The sequence below is a fragment of the Mustela putorius genome, unplaced genomic scaffold (assembly GCF_011764305.1).
Source record: "Mustela putorius furo isolate JIRA1106 unplaced genomic scaffold, ASM1176430v1.1 tig00000785_pilon_pilon_pilon, whole genome shotgun sequence".
NCBI classification, from domain to species: domain Eukaryota; kingdom Metazoa; phylum Chordata; class Mammalia; order Carnivora; family Mustelidae; genus Mustela; species Mustela putorius.
Window position 1 is genome coordinate 9,560,828 of NW_025421480.1, and position 21,150 is coordinate 9,581,977.

Here is a 21,150-nt window from a genome sequence, read left to right on the forward strand (position 1 = left end):
TGTATGACGATGTTGCAGCAAGATGGCGACCCACATGGGCCACCAGCTCCCTCTCTGAGCTCATGACAGAGAGATGTCCCTGACAGAGAGATGGTGACAGACAGGGAAGCCTAGATCTGAGGAGAGCAGACATGCTAAATTTTGTGAGGAAAACCGGAGGAACCTGCAGGCTGTTGTAAATCTGTGTATAAAGAAGAGTTTCAGTCTGAGGAAGAGGGCACCAGCTAGAAGTGTAAAGACCAGAATGGGGAAAGGGGTTAAGTCCTCTTCTTGCTTTTCTCTCATTCTGCCCTCAGAAGAGCCCATAAAGTTAGGACCCCTGTATGACAAGGCACCAGAAAAAGTGTGAATAAGTCAATGTGCCAGTCCCCACCCCACTCCAGGGGACTGCAGACACTGCGGTGTTGTCCCTGACCAGAGCGGGCAGGAGAAGGGACGCAATCCTATTGATGGGAAATTATAATCACCAACAGTGACAAGGAATTTAGAGAATGAATCTAGAAGACTGGAGAAAGAAACAAAATGATCTGCTGGGAAGAAAGAAATACAGTAACTGAAATGAAAAATACAATGGACAGGTTTAACAGCAAGTTAGACACTGCTATAACTGGAATTAATGAACTAGATAGTTCAAAAGAGATGAGCTGGATTGCAGCCCAGAGACCTCCAGAGATGGCAAACAATCAAGGAAGGTTAAGAGTCTTGGAGGACAGGTGAGAAGATTTAAATGGTCTGATCGAAGTTCCAGAAGAGAAGAGAGAAAATAAATGGGCAGACAGTGCATGAGAAGTACTGGCTGAGAGCTTTCCAGTCCTGATGAAAATCACTAATCTACAGAGCTATGGAAGCCAGGGAATTCCAAGCAGAATAAATAAATTCACACTCAGGTGCAACATAATGAAATTGGAGAACATCAAAACAAAAGAGCTTATAAGCAGCTAAAGGGAAAGATTGATTTTCTTCAAGGAAATAGCCATTAGACCACCAGCAGAAAACAGGAAACTGCAGCCTTAATAGCTGAAAGAAAATACTGCACATCTGGAATTATATACCCAGCAAAATTACCTTTCAAGCATGAGGTGAAATAAACACATTTCAACAAAACCAGAATTTGCCATCAGCAGGTGATCACTCAAGGAAATTCTATAGACTGTTCTTCCACCAGGAGGAAACTGATCTCAGCATCTCTGAGGTTTAAGAAGGCATGAGTAATTTAAAGAGTGAACACTGTGTAAAATAGAAATAGTAATGTCTTTGGGGTTAAAGAAGAGTAGAATTAACATACATAACAACGATCACAAATGTAGGCTGGAGATCCTTGTATTATCCAGGAAGAGGATGAAGCATTTATTAATATTTAGACTTTGACCAGTTGAACATATTAAAAAGTTAAATAAAATATATAGAATTTTGGTCTGTGACAGAGGTAGCACAGGAAATCCACCAAGGAAAGGAGGAACTGTTCAACAAGTGTAACTGGAAAAATTGGTAATCTGTAAGGAAAAAATAACAAAAAGGATGCCTATCTTAAACTATGCACAGACATCAACTCCAGATGGATAGGAAATTAAGCAAAACGTAGGGAGATACCTTTTGGACTCTTCTTTAACAAGGCACAAGAAATGCAAAACAAAAACCATTACCATGATTTCTGCTCATCAACAGATACCTTAAAGTGAAAAGACAAGCTACCTGCTGGGAAAAGATTTATTATATACCTGAGGAAAGAGTAATATGAAATACATAAAAAATGCCTAAAAATCAATAAAAAGACAGTAACTGGCAAACATAAGGTATTTTGAGAGAAGACATATTGCCAGTAAACATACCAAATGCTGCTCAAACTTGCTAATAACCAGGAATATCCAGACCATGGGTAGACCATTTAATCAGAAAATATCAAGAAATGTGACAATATTAAGTCTTAGAAAAGATGTGGCTCAGTGGGATATTTTATACATTGCTGCTGGGAGTATAAATTGCCCCAGACTCTTGGAAAATAATCTGTCCCCACTGTCAAAAGTTAGGTACTGAAAAAAAAAAAAAAGCAGCTATTGCACACAACCTTACAAACAACGCAACAATTTCAGTCCTTTGTCTGTACTCAAGAGAAACTTTAATATATTGATACCCAGTGACTTGTACAAGAATGTTCCAAAACCTGGAAACAACCGAAATGCCAAACCAAAAGGAGAACAAATGAATAAATCATGGCATATACCCATAATGAAATACTATATCATAATGAAAAAGAAGTAACAACTTCTACTACCATAGGGAGTCTTAGAGACACAATGTTTAGTGACAGAATAGAAGGCAATTAACCAAAGCCACACATAACATGGACACTTATTGTTAATAATGTTGGATGCAAAAGCCAATCCCAGCAATTCTACTCCCGATGTATCCTTGAGGAGAATAAGAAATTATTTTCCCCAAAGCGTATGTACAAGAATGTTCACAGCAACATTATTCATAATGGTCAAAACCTGGATACAAACGAAATGTCCATCAATGGAAGAAGGGATAAATGAATTGTGGTATATTTTCTGCTATGGAATCCTACATAGCAATGAAAAAGAGTGAATACATTACATGAGAAACATGGCTTAGTCTCACAGACGCAGTCCTTAGTGAAATAAGCCAGATGCAGAAGTGGGTGACCTCTTATAAATGGTCACATTTAGATGAAAATCAAGATAGTTTTAGGAAAAACCAATTTTTAGTAGCAAAGGCCAGTTTCTTTCGGTGGGAGTAAAAGCTAGGGGGAGGATACGAGGGAACTTTCTGGGCTTTGGGCATGTCCTATATCTTGAGCTTGGTAGTAATCATGTAGATATATACATATAAAAATTCACCAAACTGAACATTTAAGATTGGTGTACTTCACATAATTTATACTTTGATCATTTAAAAAAGAACAAGATCTAAAAACCTATAATATTTTACCTTTTTTGTACATTTCTGAAATGAGTGTCACAAACTTAATAGTCAGAAGTGAGAAAACAAGAAAGGGAGTGAGGCACAGAGAGAGGAAAAACAAAATCCAAGATGGTGGCTACCTCTAAGGAGAGTGTAGCGGAGAAATAACAACTCTTTCTTGGGTTGGGTGGTGACCTTAACTGGTGTTCTTAGTTTTATTAAAAAGCAATATGTTGGGGCACTGGGGCAATACGCTGGGGCACTGGGGTGGCTCAGTTGTTAAGCGTCTGCTTTAAGCTCAGGTCATGATCCCAGGGTCCTGGGATCAAGTCGCACATCAGGTTCCCTGCTGGGAAGGAAGCCTGCTTCTCCCTCTCCTGCTCCCCCTGCTTGTGTTCAGTCTCTCACTGTGTTTCTGTCAAATAAATAAAATCTTTAAACAACAACAACAACAACAACATCAACATCAACAATATGTTTAAAATAAAATATATAGGAGGACCAGGTATGAACCAATGATGACAGTGGGTCATGAACCGAGGTCTATGATTAATCTGATTTTTAAAAATTTCTGAGGACATTTTTACAGCAGAAATAAATACCCATGCATCAATTATTTACCTGATAACATTTCCTAAATTGGTTAAGCTTAAGTTAACTCGTGATCCTTCCCTCAGTCTGTCTCCTTCAGATCCTGAAGATTTCTGCCTTTCACTTCCTGCTAAATCCACCAAATTAATACTGGACTGCTTGGTGAGGTGTCTGTCTAGGAAAACCTGTAGGAAAGCACCACAAGTCGTGCTATTAGAGTGGTAGCAGGCTACATATGAAGTCCATCTCGTTCACACTTTAAAACAAACTGAGGGTTTTAGAAGAGGGGGTGGGGGGACTGGTGAGCCCGGTGATGGGTATTAAGGGGGGGGCACGGATTGCATGGAGCACTGGGTGTTATACACAAACAATGAATCATGGAACATGACATCAAAAACTAATGGTGTCCTGTATGGCGACTAACATAACATAATAAAAAAATTCTTGGAATTAAAATTTTTTCCCTAATTGTACTTCACACTCAAAAATATATAATAAAATTTACAAATTAAAAGACTACTTCGGGTACCTGGGTGGCTCTGCCAGTTAAGCACCGACTCTTGGTTTCAGCTCAGGTCATGATCTCAAGGTTGTGGGAGCTAAGCCCCATGTCGGACTACCTGCTGGTGAAGGAGTCTGCTTAAGATTCTCTCTCTCTACCTCCGCCCCTCCACCTCCTGCTCACCTTTCTCTCTCTCTCTCTCAAAAAAAGGGCTGTCTTCTTTACAGGGACATTTCACATTAATAAATCATCAGGCTCAAATATCTGTCTCAGTTTCTCCTTCTCAATTTTGCAAAGCTATTTCCAGTGGTATATTAGATCCCATTTACTGCTCTAGTATTTCTGTGATCAAACATTTGAATACTGGGAAATCTGCAAAATAAGGAACTGTTCGGGACAGTGTGGTCATGCAGGGAGGGAAAAAGAACGTGGATTTTATTTTTTATTTTTTATTTTTTTAAAGATTTTATTTATTGATTTGACAGAGAGAAATTACAAGTACACTGAGAGGCAGGCAGAGAGAGAGAGAGAAGGAAGCAGGCTCCCTGCCGAGCAGAGAGCCCGATGTGGGACTCGATCCCAGGACCCTGAGATCATGACCTGAGCCGAAGGCAGCGGCTTAACCCACTGAGCCACCCAGGCGCCCCAAGAACGTGGATTTTAGAATGTGACAGATCCCTTGTTGGTTACATGACTGTGAGAACTAGCTTTTCAGAATTGCAACTGTCTTAATTGGAAAACAGGGATCATGGCATATTATTTGGGTGTTAGGAGGGTAACAGATAAGAGAAGTAACGGTTCTAGCCATGCCCTGCATACAGTAACAGATGTTAATATCATTACACCAATAGTGAGCGAGCGTAATGCTAGATCGCTACGTACATGTTTTTCAGTGGATTTCTTCCTTTGCCTCTAAAACATCAAGTTAAAAAAGGGCAAACCATATGTAAAGTCTATGAATGTTACTAACATAAAATCATCTGAATAGTACTTAAAGTTTATGACAATCTTTATTTTTTTTTACTTAAAAAAAAAAAAAGGATGGGGCACCTGGGTGGCTCAGGGGGTTAAAGCCTGTGCTTTTGGCTCAGGTCATGATCCCAGAGTCCTGGGATCGAGCCCCGCATCCGGCTCTCTGCTCAGCAGGGAACCTGCTTCCTCCTCTCTCTCTGCCTGCTTCTCTGCCTACTTGTGATCTCCGTCTGTCAAATAAATAAATAAAATCTTAAAAAAAAAAAAAAAGGATGTATTTATCTGAGAAAGTGTGCACTCATGAGAGAGGTGGGAGAGGCAGAGAGAGAGAGAGGGAGAATCTTAAGCAGACTCCCTGCTGAGTGTGGTGCCCCACACGGGGCTGGATCTCACAACCTTGAGATCACGACCTGAGCTGAAACTAGGAGTCAGGTGTTTCACCAGCTGAGCCACCTGGGGGCTCCCATTTTTTTTTTTTTTTTTTTACTTTTAATCAAAGCACAGGTGACATGGGACATGCCATTAGTTTCCAGTATACAACATAGTGATTTGACAATTATATATGTTACAAAATGCTCACTGTGATGAGTGGAGTTATCGTCTGTCTCTATACAATGTCATTACAATATTACTGACTGCATTCTCTATGCTGCACTTTTCATCCTTGTGACTTACTTCTTCTATACCTGGAAGTTTGTACCTCTTAATCCCCTTCACCTCTTCACCTATCCCTCCAAAGCCTCCCCACTGGCAACCACCCGCTCTCTGTATTTATGAGTCTGTTTCTATCTGTGTCTCTTTGCTCATTTGTCTTGTGTTTTAAGACTCCATATACAAGTGAAGTCACATGATATTTTTTTTCTGTGTCTGACTTATTTCCCTTAGCCTAACACCCTCTAGGTCCATGCATGTTGTCCTGAAAGGCATGATTTCATTCTTTTATTAAAGGGAGGTAATATTTTATTGAGTATATATACCATATGGTATCAATGAACACTCAGGTTGTTTCTGTGTCTTGGTTCTGGTAAGTGGTGCTGCAGTAAATACAGAGATACATGTATCTTTTTCAAATAGTTTTGTCATTTTCTTTGGGCAAGTATTCAACAGTGGAATTACTGGATGGACATGGTATTTCTATTTTTAATTTTGGAGGACCTCCACACCGTTTTCCACAATGGCCACTCTAGTCGGCATTCCCACCAGCAGGGCACAGACATTTCCCTTTCTCCACATCCTCGCCAACACTTGTGGTTTCTTGATTTTAGCCGTTCTGACTGGCAGGAGTTGATATTTCATATTGTGATTTTGATTTGCATTTCCCTGGTGATGAGTGATGTGGAGCATCTTTTCATGTTTCTGTATCAGTCTTCTTTGGAACAATGTCTATTCAGATCCTCTGAACAGTTTTTAAGCCAGACTGTTTTTTGTTTTTACTTTGATGTTGATTTGTATAAATTCTTTTTGTATTTTTGGATACTAACACCTTGTCGGTTACGCCGTTCACAAATGTCTTCTCCCATTCTGTATGTTGCTTTCCATTTTGTTGATGGGATCCTTTGCTGTGCAAAAGCTTTTTTATTTTGATGTAGTCAATGTTTATTTTTGCTTTTGTTTCCCTTGTCTGAGGAGATATATCCAGAAAAATATCACTAAGACTGTCGTCTGAACATTGACTCCCTATGTTTTATTTTTTCTTTATATAGATTCAGTAATCACTTTTAGGTCTTTAATCCATTTTGAATTTATTGTCATGTACAGTGTTAGAAGGTGGTCCAGTTTCGTTATTTTGCACGTAGCTGGCTAGTTTTCCCACCACTATTTATTGAAGAGATTGTCGTTTCTCCCATCATATATTCTTGCCTCCTTTGTTATAGATTAATTGACCATAAATGTGTGGGTTTATTTCTGGGCTCTCTATTCTGTTCCATTGATCTATGTGTCTGTTTTTGTGCCAGTACCATACTGTCCTGATTACTATAGCTTTGTAGTGTAGGTTAGAATGTAGGATTGCAATTACTCCAGCTCTATTCCTTTTAAGATTGCTTTGGCTATTTGGAGTCTTTTGTGGTTCCATACAAATTTTAGGATTATTCGCTCTATAAAAAAAAATAGTATTGGTATTTTGATGGGGATTGTGTTGAATCTGTAGCTCACTTTGGATTTTAGTATAGATGATTTAACAATATTTGTTCTTCCAACCCAGGGGCACGGAATGTCTTTCCATTTATTTGCATCTTCAATTTCTTTTATCAATGTCTTAGAGTTTTCAGAGGACATTTCTTTTTTTTTTTTTTAAGATTTTATTTATTTATTTGACAGAGAGAAAGATCACAAGCAGGCAGAGAGGCAGGCAGAGAAAGAGGGGGAAGCAGGCTCCCTGCTGAGCAGAGAGTCCCGATGCAAGGCTCGATCCCAGGACTCTGAGATCATGACCTGAGCCGAAGGCAGAGGCTTAACCCACTGAGCCACCCAGGCGCCCCCAGAGGAGTTTAATTTACTCCTGGGTATTTTATTCTTTCTGATAGAATTGTAAGTGGAATTGTTCTCTTAATTTTTCCTTCTGCTAGTTAATTATTAATGTATAGAAAAAAAGAATCTATAGATTTTTGTGTATTAATTTTGTATCCTGAGGCTTTATTGATTTCATTTATTCTAATAGTGTTTTGGTAATCTTTAGAGTATTCTATGTGTAATATCACTTTACCTGTAAATAATGGAAATTTTATTTCTTCCTTAATTAGATGCCTTTTATTCCTTTTCATGTTTGATCATCTGATTGCTTTGACTAGGACTTCCAGTACTTGTTGAATAAAAGTGACAAACATGGATATGCTTGCCTTGTTCCTGACCTTAGAGGAAAAGCCTTTAGTTTTTCACCATTGAGTATGATGCTGGTTTGGGGTTTGGTATATATGGACTTTATTATGTACATTGAAATGTTCCCTTTCAACCCACTTTATTGAGAGTTTTTTCATCATGAATACATGTTTTGTCAAAGGCTTTTTTTCTGTGTCTATTAAGAAAATCATATAATTTTTATCCTTCATTTTGTTAATGTGGTGCTTCTCATTGATTGGTTATTTAATTAATTGGCTAATTATCCTTGCATCCTTGCAATAAATCCCACTGGATTTGTGGGGGAATGATACTTTTAATGTATGATTGAAGTTGTTTGTTGAAGATTTTTGCATCTGTGTTCATCAGGAATATTGATCTGTAATTTTTGTTTGTTTTGTTTTGTTTTGCATCAGGATAATGCTGACCTCATAGTGTGAGATTGGAAGTTTCTTTCCTCTCCTATTTTTGGGGATAGTTTGAAAAGGATATTTTAAACACTTCTTTAAATGTTTGGTAGAGGGACACCAGGGTGGCTCCGTCAGTTCAGTGTCTGACTCTTGATTTTGGCTCCCTCAAGGATGGACCAGCTAGGCAGAAGGAGCTCAAGAAAAACTGTACCTTCCAGTACTCTTGTTCCTTGAGAAAGCTCCTACCATCCTTGATCTTCTGGCACATGCCCCCAAAATAGTCACTAAATCTTCTTCATGTATAACCCAGGCACTTCCTAGACTACTGCTTCTGTGCTGGGTCTCACAGTGCATGATAGAGCCCTTTGGGAATGGACTCTCAGTTTCTTATAGCCCTCCTCCACCTCTCCTAGAGTTGAGTCCACTACTTTTCAAAGACTGATATTATCAGGCTTGTCTTTCTGGTGCAGATCTCCAGAGCAGGGGGTGCCTCATTAAAGCTTGATACCCTGGCTCCTCAAGAAATACCTAGTGCCTAAGATATCCTTCTTCTTTGAGGGTCGCTGTGCCTGGGGATTCGTTTCCAACTAGATCTCTGCCCCTCCTACCCTTCTCAATGTGGGCTTCTCATTATGTCTTTAGCTGTGAAAGAGCTGTTCTGCCGGTCTTCAGGTCGTTTCCAGAGTTAGCTGGATTATGCAGAGTGGTTGTCTCTGTGTGTCAGTGGGCGGAGGTGAGCTCAGAGCGCTCTCTACCATCCTCCCAGTTATTTTTCAAAGTTCTTTAAAATGCAGGTACTTCTCTAGGCTTCCCAGCACTCCCGTAGGATAGCTATTCGTCTCATTCTACAGAATAGTAAACTGAGACTAAAAATGAGTAAGTGATTTCCTGAAGTTTCAAAGCCGGTGAACAAAGAGATACAGTCCAGTATTTTCCCACTATTCCTGGTTAGAACAGGGCAATCTTCATTTATCACCATTCTACCTATGTATTAGGACTGTGGCTTAGGAAACAGAGGTGGTGAAATCATAGCTAACTGTAATGTTTACCCAGGTTTTGAAAATAAGTATTTCTGAATCAAACTGCTGATGATGTAGAGTTTACTCTCTGATATCTAACAAGAAGTAAGGAGGAAAAAACATATGCTCAGGTTTGTAAAAAATTCTACTTAGTGGAGAGTTACATGGATTAGCTAGTTTCAAAGACCTTATTTTGCTACTTCCAAGTATCAGAAGGGTTGGTCAGCATCTGGTGGTTCTCTAGGCTCATGGATCTGGAAGCTGGTTTTCATCATCCTGGGGAACCTGTGTGGAACGGGGATATGGGCAGGTAGGAAAATAGGAAGTCCCTCACTTCTCTTTCTGACCCTAAAGCCCATGGTTGGCCGTAGCCACCTTAATCCATAGGCCAAATCTGAAAGGATTCCATAATACTCACCAACTCTTCATGCCACTGGGAACCCTTCCCATGGACCACGCTTGGTGGGAACCTGGGACAGCAGCCTTCCCGTGAGTCTCACCTGCTTGAACTGAATGGTGACAACCATGTGAGACCGGCTGCTGCTGGCATTCATGTTGGTCGATGCTGTGGTCCTTACTTTTGTCCCTTGTTCCATCAGTCTTTCAATCTGTGCATAGTTCTCACAGGGCACTGACTTCAGGCCGTCCACATAAAAGCCCAGCTGTTGATCTTCCCTCACTTTTAGTCCCCCAGGTTTCTTGGTTCTAGACAGCAAGTCTCTTATCTGTGGAAAAAGAGAATAAATAAAGTAAACTTCAGGAAGACAGGGATTTCTATTTACTTCATGGTTACACCTCTGCCTAGAATATATTTAGTGCTCAATAAAAACTTACTACATGAATGAAAAAATGTTAAATTTCTGTAGGCACTACACAAGTTCATAATTTAGGTAAGTCAGAGATAGGGGAATGGCCAACAGGAGGGAAACCTGTTGTAATAAGCAGAATTAAAAAAAAAAAAACTCAGTTCTAGTATTTTCTTGTACCTAAAGCACTTCAACAAGCCTGTGAACTCCCTTTGGATGGGACCAGGGCCTTTTACTTGTAGATCTTGACCTGGTTCCCAATGTAGAAGAGTCACTCAGTGAATGAATTTTGACAGAACAGTGTAGCCAGAGCTAGGCTAACAAATAATGTTAGGAGAATATGGGTGATTCTTCAGATCTTATTATTGGAGACTGGTGAGATGTCACACAGAGACCATGGCTTTGGGTGAAAGCCCATGTTGTCTCTCACCCAAGAAAAGCCACTTCTAACAAGGCTAAGTAGGTTCTACTGTGGGATTGTGGTGGAGCCAAAGGCCCCAGAGGGGTGGTATTACATGGTACAGAGATGTCTAAGACCCCAGTTCTCAGTCCTGGCTCTGCCTCTAACCTGATAAAACTTTGGAAAAATCTCTTACTTTCCGAGTGTTCATAATAGGAAGGAGTGAATTAAGTTATCTCTGAGATCTTCCCCAACTCCGATATTCTATGGCTTTTCATCCTAGAGCCAGGGAAAGATCACAGATTGAAGTTCGGACAAGCCAAACTAAGACAGTGGACATAAGGTGCCAGGGATAAGGAGACATCCAAATGGAGATCATTTCTGGTGTAGCTAGGAAAATTTTCCTCTAACATACAACTTGTTGGAAGGAACATCTAAGATAGGACTGAGTAAGTCTTATTAGAAAAAAAAAACAAGTAGATTTGTCTGGATGGAGAGGAAGTATGAGCACCCAGAGATGGGGGTGGATCCTGGTGCCGGGACCTTTCATGTATGTCTGGAGATCAAAATTGGTGATTATCACAAGACCTTCCTTACTCACCTGGGCTTTCCTGGGAATTCTTGAACTCTGACTCTATTTGGTACACCTTCAAATCCAACTCCAATCTGCTTCTAGAGAACTCTTCCAGAGCCCAATCTGATTATCTGATTTCCCTCTAAAATCCTCCAAAGATTCTCCACTATTGCCAGGACAAAGGCCCTTTACTTTTGGCAGAGCCTATCTTCAGCTTCATCTCCTGATGACCGCACCATATATCCAAATCTGGCTAAGCAGGGTACTGACTCTTCCTTTAACCACCATGAACTTTGATGTATTTTTTGACTAGTTACAACTAATCCTGCCTAAAATGCCCCTGTCTGTGCCTTCAACCTCCCTACACATTTCTCAAAGTCCAGTCCAAGCCCAGCATTGACCATTGACCATTGACCAATGCTGTTAAACATCCCACGAAGTCATGCACTCCCTCCTCTCTGCCCCTTGCTCCTCACCATTCACGGAGCACATGTAATGCATCACTGTCTGTAAAGTGTTATAGCTCCCGCCAGACTCCTCTATGGTGGGAATTAAGTCCAAGGATTAACTCATCCTCAGAGTCTAGGATGATGTCCGAAACATTAGAAGTACATAATAAACTTCATTTTAATTGACTGTTGAAGTACCTAATGGGAATATACCAGAGAGTCAAGGAATATGAGGAAAGGAAAGATTCTTAGGATGTCCAGTGTTCTTATTTTAAAGATGAGGAAACAGAATTCCAGACAGATTATCATCATAAACAGACATCAGTACGGAGACCACAGTAAGATGACTACCAGAACTGAGTAACAAAGGAAATTGTCTTCCCAAAGTTATTGGTATGAGATAAAGGAGCCACACTGTCTTCCAAGCCTTAGCAACTTGAAAGAAATAGAAACTTAATTGGTGACCTTAACAGAAAAACCCATTGGGAACCAGAGACTATATGGTTAATTTATCTTCAGCAAAGCAGGAAAGAATATCCAGTGGGAAAAAGTTTCTTCAACAAATAATTTCGGGAAAATTGGACAAAAATACGCAGAAGAATGAAACTGGACCACTTTCTTACATGATACACAAAAATAAATTCAAAATGGATTAAAGACATAAATGTGAGACAGGAAACCGTAAGAATCTTAGAGAAAAACACAGACAGTAACCTCTTTGACCTAGGCCACAGCAACTTCTCTCTAGATATGTCACCTGTGGCAAAGGAAACAAAAGCAAAGAGAAATTATTGGGACTTCATCAGAATAAAAAGTTCTGCACAGCAAAGGAAACAATAAAATTTAAAGGCAACCTAGTGAATGGGAGAAGACATTTAAAAGTGTTATTATCCAAAGTATATAAAGAACTTATAAAACTCAACACTCAAAAATGAATAATCCAATTTTTAAAAGTTCAGAAGACATGAGCAGCCATTTCTCCAAAGAAGATATTCAGATGGCAACAGACACATGAAAAAATGCTCAACATCACTCATCATCAAGGAAATGCCAAAACCACATTGAGATACCACCACACACCTGTCAGAATGGCTAAAATCAACAATATAAGAAACAACAGATATTGGCAAGGATGTGGAGAAGGGGAACCCTCTTACCCTGTTGGGTAAGCCACTGTGGAAGGCTGTATGGAGATTCCTCAAAAGTTAAAAATAGAACTACCCTATGATCCAACAATTGCACTACTGGGATTTACCCAATGAAAACAAAAACACTAATAAAAAGGAAACACGCACATGAGGGTTTATAGCAGCATTATCTACAATAGCCAAATTAGGGAAACCCCAAGTGTCCATTGACTGATGAATGGGTACAGACACACACACACATACAGGAACATTACTCAGCCATAAAAAAGAATGAAATCTCCCTATTTGCAATGACACGGATGGAGGTAGAGACTATTATGCTAAGTGAAATAGCCCTTCAGAGAAGGACAAATATCACATGATTTCACTCTTGTGGCATTTAAGAAACAAAACAGATGAGCAAAGGGAAAACAAAGAGAGAGAAGCCAAGAAACAGACTCTTAACTCTAGAGAACAAACTGTTGGTTACCAGAGGGGAGGTGGGCGGGGGCGGGGGATGGGTGAATCAAGGAGAGGGGGACTGAGGAGCGCACCTGTTGTCATGAGCCCCGGGTGATGTAGGGACGTGCTGAATTGCTATATTGTACACCCGAAACTAATATGACCCTGCATGTGAACTAATTGGAATTTTAAAACTTTTTTTTTTTTTTTAAAAGAACTCATTTGCATTTACTATCAGCCTTCAATGGTAATAGCTGACTCATGAAAGAGTGTAAGAAGCAAAATGGGTACTTTCTTTCCTTGATATAAAGAGAAAAACACTGACAGATCTATTCCTTTCACAGTATTTACTTCAGAATGATGAAGTGCAAGGCTTTGGATGGTGCTTGGGGTTACACAAAAACAATTAGGTTACGGTCTTCTATGAGAAAGTTACAGTTTTAGATGCCTTTGTCAATTCGTCCACTCAGTAAATATTCGGAGCACCCATTCTAAACCTACAAGCGTATTGAGTATTGAGAGGGCATTTCCTATAGAAAGGTCTTCACAAGGACACGATCTGTTCCGGAGACCCAAATAGGCAAATAAAATTTCACAGTATTATATGATCAAGGGGTAAGGGCAGCGAATATCTGGCATTTTCTAAGCTCTGTGTTAGAAATTGAAAACAGGTCACCTTGATGTGTAATGTCTTATTTTACATTCTCTGTGAATGAGACAACTGAGAGAAAGTGATTTTCCAAAGTCAATGGCCAGTCAATGAGAGAAGTAGGGTCTGAGGTCATGCCCTTTCCAGCCACCCCAGGGACAAACAAAACATGGCCTGGGGACTACGTTCAGCTGGCCACCTGTTTTTGTCGGATCCTTGACATAAGAACATTTTCCACATTTTTAAGTGACTGAAAAAAATCACAAGAAAAATATTGTGTGACATGTGCAAATTGATGGGACGAACAAAGGCAGGAGAAATGCAGCGGAAATTAAATTTTCTTACAACCTGGAGCCCAAGTTGCTGAGTGTGACATTCCCCAAGGAACTCACGACTGGCCGACTGGCCGCCTTCGTGTTGATGTTTCTTTAAAGACTAAAAGCAACTTTATCTTAACACTAACTAGCCCTCCAAGGTCCTGGAGGCCTTGCTTCTAACACGCACAAGTTCCTTAACCCCCCACTGAGAGAAGTCCATGATCGGTCACTCCTCATAGCCCTGGGGCAGCTCTTTCCCCGCTCGAGTCCTGTCCCCTGCTCTATCGAAAGCACCTCTTTGCACCAAAAGAAGCTCAAGAATTCTTTCTTGACCATTGGCTCTCGGCTCCACATCAAAAATTATGTGTCATTCCAGTTTCAGCGTCCAAGAACGGCCCCCCACTGGGACCCCGCCATACTCCATTTGCTTAGGGAACAGAGGTGAATAGTTTCAGCAGACACCATCTGGTCCTTGAACACAAAGTTTGCTATCTCCTCTGCCCCCCATGCCGACTGAGGTCGACTGGTCGGGGTAGGGGAAGAATTCTAGGGTCAGAGAAGGGTAAATGTTGGAAAGAATGACATGTTCCGGAGAGGAAGACATTTATGTGGCGGAAGCACAGAGTGAGTGGAGAAAGGGGCAAGAGGTAGCGTGGGAGAGGGAAGTGAGGGCTGTAGTCCATGCCAGGCTACAGGGTTGTGACTTTATCTTAGGGTGGGGGAGGGGAGGCTCCATAGGTGTTATGCTGCAGAGTCCCACAGGTGTGTGTGCCAGAGAATAGAATCACCGTTACCTGCTCGTTGTAAATTTCCAACATACTGAACGTAACCTGTATAGAAAAGAACATAGAGTTAATCTCCTCTGGAACCTCATCTTTGGGGAAGAAAGTCATATAGGAACAACATTAATTTCCAACAAAGGAAGAAGCTAATATTGAATATAATAATGCTTGGGTCCCTGGGTGGCTCAATGGGTTAAGCCTCTGCCTTTGGCTCTGGTCATGATCCCAGGGTCTTGGGATTGACAAGACCCACATCTGGCTCCCTGCTCAGTGGGGGTCTGCTTCTCCCTCTGTCTGCTATTCCTCTTGCTTGTGCTCTCTCTCTCTCAGACGAGTAAATAAAATCATTTACAAATATAGCAAGTTCTGATTCACATGCAATAAGCAATTCTCACATAACTTTGATGCTATGGAAAAGTTCTTAATATAGGTTAAAACTATATACGACCCTGCGTGTGTGCGTGTTTCGGTCTCGATTGGCAACAGAAAAATGTCATTCTTTATTGCTCACCCCCAATCTGAACATTGTAGAGAAAAAGACCAGTCTTTACCCTACTGTGCTTCTGGAATATTTCTGGACCAGCCAACTCCCCTTAAGTGGGAGGCTGGAGGAGTTGAATGGCCCCAGCCTAGAGAAAAGGTCTTAAGATACTGATATTTGCCACCACCTTCTGGCAGGCTTGTCTTTTGTCTCCCGGTGGCGGGTCTTCCGTCACCTCTCATGTCCCCAGAGCTTCCAACGAGCGTGGGTGTCACATGCTTTAAACCACTGTTAGCAGACAAAGAAAGCCTCCAATATGAGAGATCCAACAAACAGGAGAAAAAAGGAACTCCAGGAAAGCAGGTGATACATGGAGAAGAAGACCATGTTCTTTAAAGTCCTATAATTCAGTTTCGGAGAGAGAAAGAATGCTCTCTGTGAAAAAACAGGATGCCACAGGGGCGCCTGGGTGGCTCAGTTGGTTAAGTATCTGACTCTTGGTCTCAGGTCAGGTCTTGATCTCAGGTTTGACCCCTGCATCAGGCTCCATGCGCGTGGAGCCTACTAAAAAAAAAAAAAGAAAGAAAAAAGAAAAGAAAGAAATGAAAATGAGCACACACCCACAGCCTTGGTAGAAGAGGCGGAGCAAAGGAAACCACAGGCGAGTCAGTGAGGGTCTTGTTGGATCAGCCTCAGCAAGAATCCCTCATGAGTATTAGCTTCTAAGACGTCTGCTGCTGGGATACTCAAAGTGCTTTTCAAAATTACTGCCTTGGGTTTGCCTCCATAGAACCAGAAAAGGTCAACATTCTAGTTAGCGGCAACCTGATCTTGCAGTCCTGGGAAGACTTGGGTATGGAAAATTAACATTATCCTGAAATAGAGATGCTGATCGTTTGGAGCCAGAAATTTCCAAAATGAAAAATGAAATTCCTCAAAGAAGGGATTTTCGGATCACGTGTACCTGGTAGTCTTCATTTCCCTCCTTCTTCTCAATTGCTTGAAAGAGCTCCTCGCACACCTTTGGAATGATACCTTTGTTTGCACCAAACCCAACCATGGAGTAGCTTTTCCCAGAGCCAGTTTGGCCATAGGCTAGGAGGGTGGTATTATAGCCTTGCCATGCGCTGTCCAGAATTCCCCGGCCGAGATCATGGAAAACATCTGTCTGGAAAGAAGATCACAGACACTGCGTTCAGCACGGGCTTTTCACAATACCCTTAACATAATAAATATTCTGGTTTTGATAACTTGCTTAGTACCATGCTGTTTGTTTTTTTAAGATTTTATTTATTTGACAGACAGAGGTCACAAGTAGGCAGAGAGGCAGGCAGAGAGAGAGAGAGAGAGAGAGACAGAGAGAGATGGAAGCAGGCTCCTTGTGGAGCAGAGAGCCTGATGTGAGTCTCAATGCCAGGACCTTGGGATCATGACCTGAGCCGAAGGCAGAGGCTTTAACCCACTGAGCTACCCAGGTGCCCCCATGCTGCGTGTTTGACAGAAGACTCCGATGCTGTCTTAGAACCAGCGGCATAAAGCTGGAGACCAAAAAGGGAGTTGGCTATTTGGAAGGCACTGATCACCATGGATCTTCACCGGGCTGGTCTCAAAAAAGCCTAGTACAAACCTAGCCTGGCTCAGTCTTTAAAATCCAGCAATTAGACATCAGTTGCAAGGAGCCAGGGGACAGAGACCAGTGAAAGCATCTTCTACCATCTCAATGTTTTTTACTCCACAAACAATAACATCACAAAATGACTGCACTAATTTTAGTCCTCTGCTGGTGAACTCTTTTTTTTCTTTTCTTTTCTTTTTCTTTCTTTTTGCCACAAGACCCAGAAGATCTGGAGCATTTCTACAATAAGCACATGTACATATTTGTACCCCCCCTCCCCACTTTTAAGTGGGAGGCACAGATGCCTGTGCCCGCAACTGCTTGGAAGAGAGGAATTGGTCTGGCTCTTTCAGTATCTGGGTCATGGTCAAAGCCAACAATATTCCCTTGTCTGAGTACATTTTTCTCTGGTCTCCCATATCAATAAAATAGTAAAGAATCTTTACACGATCCCTAATTACAATAGGTACATTTTTAAAAGATTTTTATTTATTTATTTGAAAAAGAGAGAGAGATCACAAGCAGGGGGAGCAGCAGAGGGAGAGGGAGAAACAGACTTCCTGCCAAGCAGAGAACCTGACGCAGGGCTCGAACCCAGGACCCTGGGATCATGACCTGAGCCAAAGGCAGACACTTAACTGACTAAGCCACCCAGGCACCCCCATTATAGATCCATTTGTATCATCTATATAATTTTTACTTCTGGGAAAGATGCACATATCACCATGGTATGGTTTATATATATACCACAGACAGTAACCAGTCTTCTCATACTGCTCATTTCTCATAAGAAAGCCATAAAAATTATTGCCCTAGAAGGGTTAGGGGAGCTTCTGGCCTAAAATGTAGAATCTGACCAGTGGTTTCTGAAAACATTGTGACTGTACTTTTCTCAGAAAAATGTATTCACATAAAGGATATCAACTCTACCTTGGGCGCTATTAGCTAAACCTAAGGAGTGCTTACTAAGTTTAGTAAAATAACTAGTTTTGGATTTAGACTTACATTTCTAATTTCTTCCTACTCTCCATCCTATGGTCAACTACATGAAACATTTTCCTATACTATAGTACATGGAACAGTTATTCGGCAATTATCATAATAGGTGGTCGACAAAAGCTAATTGGTCATCCTCATCTGGGGATGAGGAAAATGGGACAATCAAGGTTCTGTACAGCACGATTCTTGCAGTATTTTAAAACTATCTTTTTAAAAATTGGGATGTGGGGAATCTGGCACAGTGGGTTAAGGGTCTGACTCTTGGTTTTGGCTGAGGTCATGATCTCGTTGTGTTGTGGGATTGAGCCCCACATGGGCTCGGAGCTCAATGGAGGAATCTGTTTGAGATTCTCTCCCTCTGCCCCTCCTCCCACTCATGCACACATGTTCTTTCTCTCTCTCTAAAATAGATAAATATTTAAAAACAAAGTTAAAATGTGGATGCCTGGGCGGGTTAGTCGGTTAAGTGTCTGCCTTTGGCTCGGGTCATGATCTCGGTCTTGGGATCAAGCCCCACATCGGGCTCTCTGCTCAGCAGGGGGCCTGCTTCTCCCTCTCCCTCTCTTTCCTCCTTTCTCTCTCTCTCTCAAATAAATAAATACAATCTTTAAAAAATTGAAGTGTAATTGGCATAGAATATTAAATTAGATTCAGTTGAATAGCATAATGATTTGATATTTGTATATATTGTGAAATGATCAGCAGAATTAGTCTTTTTGATCAAAGCCATTCTAACTGGTAAGAGGGGGTGTCTCATCATGGTTTTGATTTGCATTTCCCAGGTGTTGAATGATGTTGAGTATCTTTTTATGTACCTGTTGGCTATTTTCATATCTTCTTTGGGAAAACTGTCTATTCATTTCCTCTGCCCGTTTTTAAATTGGATTGCTTTTTGTGTGTGTTTTGTTTTGGGTTTTGTTTTTTGTATGACTTCTTCATCTGTTTTAGATATTAACCCCTTACCAGATACATGATATGCAAATTTTTCCCCTATTTCATATGTTTCCTTTTCATTTTGTTGATGATTTCCTTATTGTATACAAGGTTTCTTTGTTTTGTTTTGATATAGTTCTACTTGTTTACTTTAGGTTTTGGTGTCAAATCCAAAGTATTATTGTCAAGACTGATGTGTAGAAGCTTACCACCTATGTTTTCTTCTAGAAGTCTTATGGTTTCAGCCCTTATGTTCAAGTTTTTGATACATTTCAAGTTAATTTTTGTGACTAGTGTGAGGTAGGGGTTCAGTTTCATTCTTCTGCGTGTGGCTGTCCAATTTCCCCAACACCATTTACTGAAAACACTGTCCTTTTCCCATTGCCGTTTTTTGGCTCCTTTGTCATAGATTTTTGGTCATATACACATGGGCTTATTTCTGAGCTTTCTGTCTGTTTTACTGATCTATGTAGGTTGATTTTCCATTTTCTTGATGGTTTCCTTTGCTGTGCAAAAGCTTTTTAGTTTGATTAGTTCCAATTGTTTGTTTTTGCTTTGGTTCCCTTGTCTGAAGGGACAGATCCATAAAAATATTGTTAAGACCATTGTCTAAGAGTTTATTGCCTATGTTTTCTTTTAGGATTTTTATAGATTCAGTTATCACTTTTAGGTCTTTAACTACACATCAATTTAACTTAATTTAATTTAATATCAATTTAATTTTCCTGTGTGGTTTAAGAAAGTGGTTCAGCTTCATTCTTTTCCAAGTAGCTGCCCCATTTCTCCATGCCATTTACTGAAGAGATTGTGTTTTCCCCATTTTATAGTCTTGCCTCCTTTTTCATAGATTAACTGACCATATAAGCAGGGGTTCATTTCTGACTCTTTACTCTATGCCTTTGATCTGTGTGTATTTATAATTTAAGGAGAATGGATATTAACTCTTCTCTAGATATTTGGTAGAGTTCACCTGGGAAGCCATTTGGTTGTACACTTTTCTTTCTTGGGAGTTCTTTGATTATGAATTCAATTGTGTTACTAGTGGTTGGTCTGTTCAGATTTTTTATTTCTTTCTAATTCAGTCTGGAAGGTCATATGTTTCTACAGATTTGTTCATTTCTTACAGGCTTTCCAATTTGTTGGTTTATAATTTCTTGTAATTTTCTCTTATAATCCTTTATATTTCTGTGGTGTCTGTTGTAATGTCTCTCTTTCTGATTTTATGTATTTGAGTCCTGTCTCCTTTTTCTTGATGAGTCTAGCTAAAGATCTATTTTGCCTATCTTTTCAAAGAACCAGCTCTCAGCTTCATAGTTATTTTCTGTTTTTTAAGTCTCTATTTCATTTATTTTGGTTCTAATCTTTATTATTTCCTCCTCCTACTAAATTTGGCTTTTATTTGTTCTTTTTCTAATTCTTGTAGGAGTAAGGTTAAGTTGTTTAATATTTTTCTTGTTCATTGAGGTAGACCTGTGTCACTTAAATTTTCCTCTTAGTACTGCTTTTGCTGCACCCCAAAGATTTTGACCCTTGTGTGTCCATTCTCATTTGTCTCCATGTATCTTTTGCTTTCCTCTCTGATGTCTTCATTGACCTGCTGGTTGATTAATAGCCTGTTGTTTAGCATCCACTTGTTGGTGTTTTTTCTGGTTTTATCCTTGTACTTGATTTCTACTTTCACACCATTATGGTCAGAAAAGATACTTAAGGACGTCTGGGTGGCTCAGAGGTTAGATGTCCGCCTTTGGCTCAGGTCATGATCTCAACGTCCTGGGACCGAGTCCCACATCAGACTCTCTGCTCGGGGGGAGTCTGCTTCCCCTTTCTTTGAAAAGAAAAGATGTGTGATATGATTTCAAACTCCCTAAGATTATTGAGGTTTCTTTTGTGGCCTAGCATAAAATTTATCCTTGAAAATGTTCTGTGTACACTCGAGAAGAATGTGTTTTCTGCTGCTTGAGGATGAAATGTTCCGAATGTAGCTGTTAAGTCCCTTTGGTCACACCTGTCATTCAAAGTCACTATTTCCTTGTTGGTTTTCTGAGTGATTTGTTCACTGACATGAGTGGGGTGTTAAGTCCCCTTCTATTATTGTATTACTGTCAGTTTCTCCCTTTATGTCTCTTAATATTGGTCAGGTCCTCCTATATTGGGTGTAGAGAGATTTACAGTTGTTCTATCCTCTTGTTGCATTGTTTGCTTTATCATCATGTAATGCCCTTCTTTGTCTCTTGTTTTAAAGACTTTTAAGACTTTAAAGTCTTTGTTTTAAAGACTATTTTGTCTGGGGCACCAGACTAGGTGG